The sequence below is a fragment of the Camelus ferus genome, chromosome X, assembly GCF_009834535.1.
Source record: "Camelus ferus isolate YT-003-E chromosome X, BCGSAC_Cfer_1.0, whole genome shotgun sequence".
NCBI lineage: Eukaryota > Metazoa > Chordata > Mammalia > Artiodactyla > Camelidae > Camelus > Camelus ferus.
Window position 1 is genome coordinate 41,093,337 of NC_045732.1, and position 6,321 is coordinate 41,099,657.

A 6,321-nucleotide genomic window follows, 5' to 3' on the forward strand; every position below is an offset into this window, starting at 1 on the left:
TGAGTTGTTCCCAAGAGAATGAAGTCTCTGTTTTCCCCAGTCTCATGGGGCTAAGCCCTGCTGGCCTTCAAACCAGATGTCCTATGGTCTCCTCCTCCTCCCAATGCTGGAACCCTGGGTTGGGAGCCTGACCTGGGGCTTAGAACTCTCACTCCTGTGGGAGAGCCTCTGCGACTTGATTATCCTTCAGCTTGTGGGTCTCTCACCTGTGGGGTACAGAGTCCTATTATATCACGAGCACACCCCTCCTACCATTCTACTGTGGTTCCTTCTTTATGTTTCCAGTTGAATAAGATCTTGTTTGCTAGGTTCCAGTCTTTTATTCAGTGGTTGTTTAGCAGTCAGTTGTGGTTTCATTGTAGTCACGAGGAGAGATGAGCTCATGGTCCTACTATTCTGCCATCTTGACTGGAAATCAGCAAAAATTCAGAGACTTGATCCTATTTAAATCTTCTATTTTAGCAGGGACTTACCCTGTTAAGTTTAACATGTAGGTTCTATCCTACTTTTGTGGGCTGTAGTTCTAATGATAATTTAGTTTTCTGAGCTCCTATAATGCTGTTCTGGTCTGCCTGGTCTTCTGGCTTTGGTTGAGCTCTCACTAGGTATCTCTATTGGTGCTACCTGCAGGAGTGGAAGGTGCTTCTCTGTGCTGCCAAGTGTTAGATTTGGTGAGTGGAGGATGCAGGATCCATAGGACAAAGAACATTTCCCCTGACCTCTTTTCTGGCTACCTGATGCTGGTACCCTTAATATGTGATCTCTGCCAGTGCCACTGGGGCATGGAAGTACTTACCTGGCCACTGTCTACTGCTGGGTAGAAGGTCAAGAGTTGTGGGGTCTACATGGCTCTCTACCACTGGGTAGAGGGCTGGGACATAATGCCTTGGGTTACCTTCTGCCATTGTGTGAAGAGTCATGAGACTCATGGCCTGGATCTTTTCCTGTTGCATGGTGAAGCACCAGGAGCTTCCTGGGTCTTGAAGCCTCTGTACTACCAGACTCCTTCCTCTGTCTCTTTAGTCTTGTAAGAATGTGGATTTTGTCTGAGTTTTAGTGACTATAGGGCTTACCCTCAAGTGAAAAGCCATAAAAATAGCAAAATCATGCATTATCCTTCCTTTCTTCTGTTACCTTCCTACCAGTTTCTACCTGCTTTTGATTGTTCTCTTATGCCTTCAGACAGTTGTTAGGCACTTTTTGTTGGTATCTGTATCTGGGTGAGTGTGGGGTTTGACCTGTTGGGACCCTTACCAGAAGAAGAACCTCTTTTTCCTAATTTTTTATCATTGCAAAATATCATCCCTCATTATGTGCTCATCAGTAAACCCCCAGGAATTGATGACAACGGGATGGAATGAATTTCTGATGTTTGGGGTTTTTTTATTGCCAAGCTAGAGGAAAAAGGGATCTTCAGCCTGGTCAGATAGCAAGCTGTGTTTATATTTTGTGTCTTTCTCCCCAGTAAAACTGAAATTCTTTGTGACAGATCTGTACCTGATTTATCTCTGTATTCCTAGCACCTAGCACACTGTTTGTTACAATAATTGCTTGTTGTAAGTTTGTTGAATAAATTAATAAATAAGATTGGCTGTAGATATCTCTTATCAGCCTGCCCTCAGTGGAAGAGGATTATTTGTTGATGTTTATCATTCTTTTTGCCTAATCAGGACTTCCAAATGGATAATGAACTTGTGTTTGATGGGCAGCCTAAGATCCATTTTTTGTTTTGTTTTATTTTCTATTTTCATTTTAAAAATTGTGATATTTGAACAAATAAGACTGTGACACGTTTCATGGTATCCATAACTGGTTGCATCTACTTTGTCTCTCTTTTTTAAATTGAAGTATAGTTGATTTACAATATTACATTAATTTCAGGTATACAATATAGTGATTTAATATTTTTATGTATTATATTCCATCTATCTAAGACTTGTTTTTATTTCTCCATTTTATTTCCCTGTGTAGCAGTGAATAAGGGCATATAAGAGACAGGAAGTGAATCATGAGTACAGATGTGCCAGTTGTGGTTTTGATTGTTTTATCCCATAATATGGAAAACCACTTATTCTGATTTTTATCTACTGCTGAGGTCAGCATTTCTTACCTCTTGTAGTGTGGTGTATTAGAACTAGTGCATTAGTCCTTCTGGTGGTTGAGATTGGTTCCTTTTCAGTTGACATTGTGGTCTAATCAAACATCCGTTTAGATGGTTTCAATTTTCAGCTCCTGGAGAGAAATACTAAACCTCAGCATTTTGTACGCAATCGTATCCCTGCATAGCACAATATTTGAATATCACTTTGATTCTCTACCACAGTACTTCGAATATTTTTCTGAAAATTTTTTTCTACTGACTTTAATTATATAAGTAATATGCCAATGTAAATTCCTGGTAAAAATTTAAAATAATGCAGAGAAGTTTCATTTGACCCCACCCCTCCCTATGTCCTTATCCCTTCTGCTATCAGTTTGGTATGTGTTGTTCAAGATCTTTTTCAATGTAGTTATGTACATAGATATGTACCCTTAGCCCATATATAGTGTTACTTTCTGGTTTGTTTTTTGACTTTAAGCACATAAAACAGATCCTACCGTATGTATCACTTTGTAAATTTTTTACTTAATTATGTGTCCTGTAGATATATCTATATTATTATCTATCTATATTATTACATATCTATATTATCTATATTATATCTATCTATATTATTACATATAGATATACTGGATTTTATTTAATTGTCCCATAGTATTCACTAGTAAGACTACACTACAGTTTATTTAACTATTCCTCCTATTGATGGACATTTTGGCTGTTTCCAGTTTTTCCACTGTTTTAACTAATGGTAAAATAAACAAAATAGATCATGCTAGAGGAGACACTGGGGCAGAATTACTGGACCATAGGTTCTACACATTTTTTAATTTTAATATATATTGCCACATTGCTTTCCCGAGGGACTGGACCAATTTAAATTTTTGTCAGCCAGTAGTACAATCTTACTCTCATTATTTGATAATACCAGATATTTTTGCTAGGCTGATGAGTGAAAAATAATATATTACTTTAATTTGCATTTTCTTGATTACTAGAGATTGTGAGCATGTCTTCATATGTTTATTTTTAACTTTTTATCTTGAAATGATTTTAGACTCACATAGAGGTTGTCAAATAGTACAGAGATAAATTAGGAGTTTGTGATTAACAGATACACACTACTATATATAAAGTAGATAAGCAACAAAGACCTACTTTATAGCACAGGGGACTATATTCAGTATCTTGAAATAACCTATATGGAAAAGAAATCTAAAAAGGTATGTGTATGTATGTGTGTATATGTGTGTGTGTGTGTGTGTGTATCACTTTGCTGTACACCTGAAATTAGCACAACATTGTAAATCAACTATAGTTCAATTGAAATAAAAAGAACCATAAGTTCCTTCAGGGCAGGGACCATATTTGGCTTTTTCATTGTTGTGTTCCTAGAGCCTACGAGTGGTAACAATAAATTTTTGTTGGATGAATATAAAAAGTAATAAAGAGAGTTCCTGTGTACCCTTCTCTCAGCTTTCCCCAATATTAACATCTTGTATAACCATAGTGCAATCATCAAAACCAGGAAATTAACAATGATATGATACTATTAACTAAACTACAAAACTTATTTGGATTTCACCAGTATTCACATTCACTCACTTTTTTGTGTGTCTTTAATTCTGTGAATTTATTTCATATATAGGATAATAATCACCACCATCAGGATGCAGAATAGTTCCATCATTCAAAAAACTGCTTTGAGCTGTGCATTTATAGTCACACCCTTCCCCTACCTCTAACCCCTGATGATCACTGATCTCCATCACCATCATTTTTGAGAATGTTACATAAATGGAATCATACAATATGTAACCTTTTGAGATTAAGTTGAGATCATTCAACAGCAGTTGTTGCATGTATCAGTAGTTGCTTACTTTTTATTGTTGAATAATGTTCAGTTGTATGGTTATACCATAGTTGGTTTACTTCTTCATTTGTTTATTGAATATTCACTTTTCTTCTTTGTAAATGCCATTCATATTCTTTGCCCATTTGTCTATTGAAGTCTTCCTCTTTTTCTCTTTGTTTTCTGATGCATTCTGATACTATTCCTTTGTTAAGTATATCACAATGACTTTTTCCTAGTGTGTCCCTAATTAGTTACAGTGTCCTTTGTCACACAGAAGCTTTTATTCTTTATAAGGTCAAATCTGTCCTTTTTTTTTTTTGGATTTTGTGTCTTGCTTAAGAAGGCTCATGAGCATAAAATATTCTATATTTTCTTCTGATACTTTTGAAAATTTTGTCTTTGTCTAGCTCTGTGTTCTGTTTGGATTTTGGTTTTTTGTGGACTGTGTGAGGTAGAGATCTAGTATTTTTTCAAAATGGATAGACATTAGTCCCAGCACATTTATTAAACAGTTTTATTTCCACACTGATCTAAATGCTGTCTTTATCATATCTGAAGTTACTATACATACTTGGATCATTTCTCAACTCTCTTTTTTGTTTTGTTTTGTTTTACAGGAGGGAGGTAATTCAGTTTATTTATTTAATTATTTTTCCTTTAATGGAGGTACTGGGGATTGAGCCCGGGACCTCATACATGCTAAACATGACCTCTAGTACTAGCTATACCCTCCCCTCCTCAACTCTCTGTTTTGTTCCTTTGACCTATATCTGTTCTTCTACCAATACTTTAGTGTTTTAACTAATTTATCTTTTTAATAAGAAGTTTAAAATCATTGCATTGATTTCCTCTTTAAAATTTATTTTAAATGATTATTAATGTTGAATTGGATAGATTTTTATTATTAATTTCTATATGACATTATAATCAGACTATGCTTTCTGTTCTTTGGAATTTGACATTTTTGTGCTTTATTTACTAAAGATTTATATTTTCTATTCTGGGAGGAGCATTCCAAGTTCTTTATATTTTTATTGCACCATACTTCTTAATTATAATATTCAAGTTCAATATATCCTTACATTTTTGGCTAGTTTTTCTTTCACTTTCTGAGAAAAATGTGTTGAAGCATCCTACTATAATTGTGGCTTTCTCCACTTCTTATTGTAAGTCCTTAATGCCTTAATTCTAAAAATTTCTGGATACTGAAAGGACTTTCCTTTATTTGTTGCCAAATTCATTTGATGGCAAACCTGACCTGAACTGATGAGACTATTGATATATACTTTTTTCTTTTTAAAGCAGGTGCTTTTTTTTATTTTAGGGATTACATAATTGTTATTTGTAAGAACCCCTTGTTGAACTGGATTGAATATCGCTAAAATATTTTATTAGTTAACCTGCATTTTTGACTTAAAATATTTATAGTGCAGTAATATTTATAATGCAGAATAATTATAAAATATTTATAAAGCAAAAATATTTCTATTGCAAGGAACACTCATATACCATCACCCAGCTTAAGAAATAAAAAATTATCAGTGCTTTTGTAGTTTCTTAGATACCTGTTTTTTTTTTTTACAAAACTTTAGACTTCATGTAAATAGTATCCTAGCACAGCATTCTTCTGTAATTAAAAAAAAAGATCAACATTGTTACAAGATTAATCCCTGTTGATACATGTAGCTCTAGTTCATTCATTTTTCCTTTCCTGTTGATGTACTATTGAGTTCTTTCCATTAATTGGCTTATTCCTACATTCTTGGCTCATTCCTTTGGGACAGAGTATATATTATTACTTTTGTGGCTACTAAATCTCTTCCCATGTTTAGTGTTTTTTTGGGGGGGGTTGTTGCCTTATATTTAAAAATGAAAGTCTGATTGATCAGCATTAGAAGCTAATTTGGGCTTCCTTAAAGTGTATAAATATTGTGACTTCCAAGTTAATAAAGCCTCACTTCACATCTTAAGAATGCCTGTAGTATAGCAATGAGGTCTTTTGTAGTTAGCTGTACTGTGTGGGATGTTAAAGGGGTTTTACAGAAGCCTCTCAGTTTCTTCATTTTTAATTATTTTCTAAAGAAGATTTCTTCTAAGTATATGAATCCTCTTCATAATAGCAAAAGAAAAAAAATTCTGGGTCAGTATCTAACCCAGTGTAACTGGTTGCGTTTTATTGTTGTGCTTCTTTAGTAGTTTTTTCTAGTCTGAAACAGTTTTTTTTAGCCTTTCCTTGTCTTTCATGACTTTGACATCTTTGATGAGTAAAGGTCAGTTATTTTGTAGAATATCATTTAAAATGAGCTAGTCTGATGTTTCCACATGATTAAATTCAGGTTAATGCATTTGTGGCAGGAATATTATA

General features: G+C 34.3%; 1 protein-coding gene across 1 annotated transcript in view; it reads left to right on the top strand.

The window, feature by feature from the left end:
- Positions 1 to 6,321, top strand: part of WNK3 (WNK lysine deficient protein kinase 3) — a 98,951-nt gene that overhangs the window by 63,917 nt on the left and 28,713 nt on the right. The gene's annotated exons all lie outside the window — the stretch shown is intronic.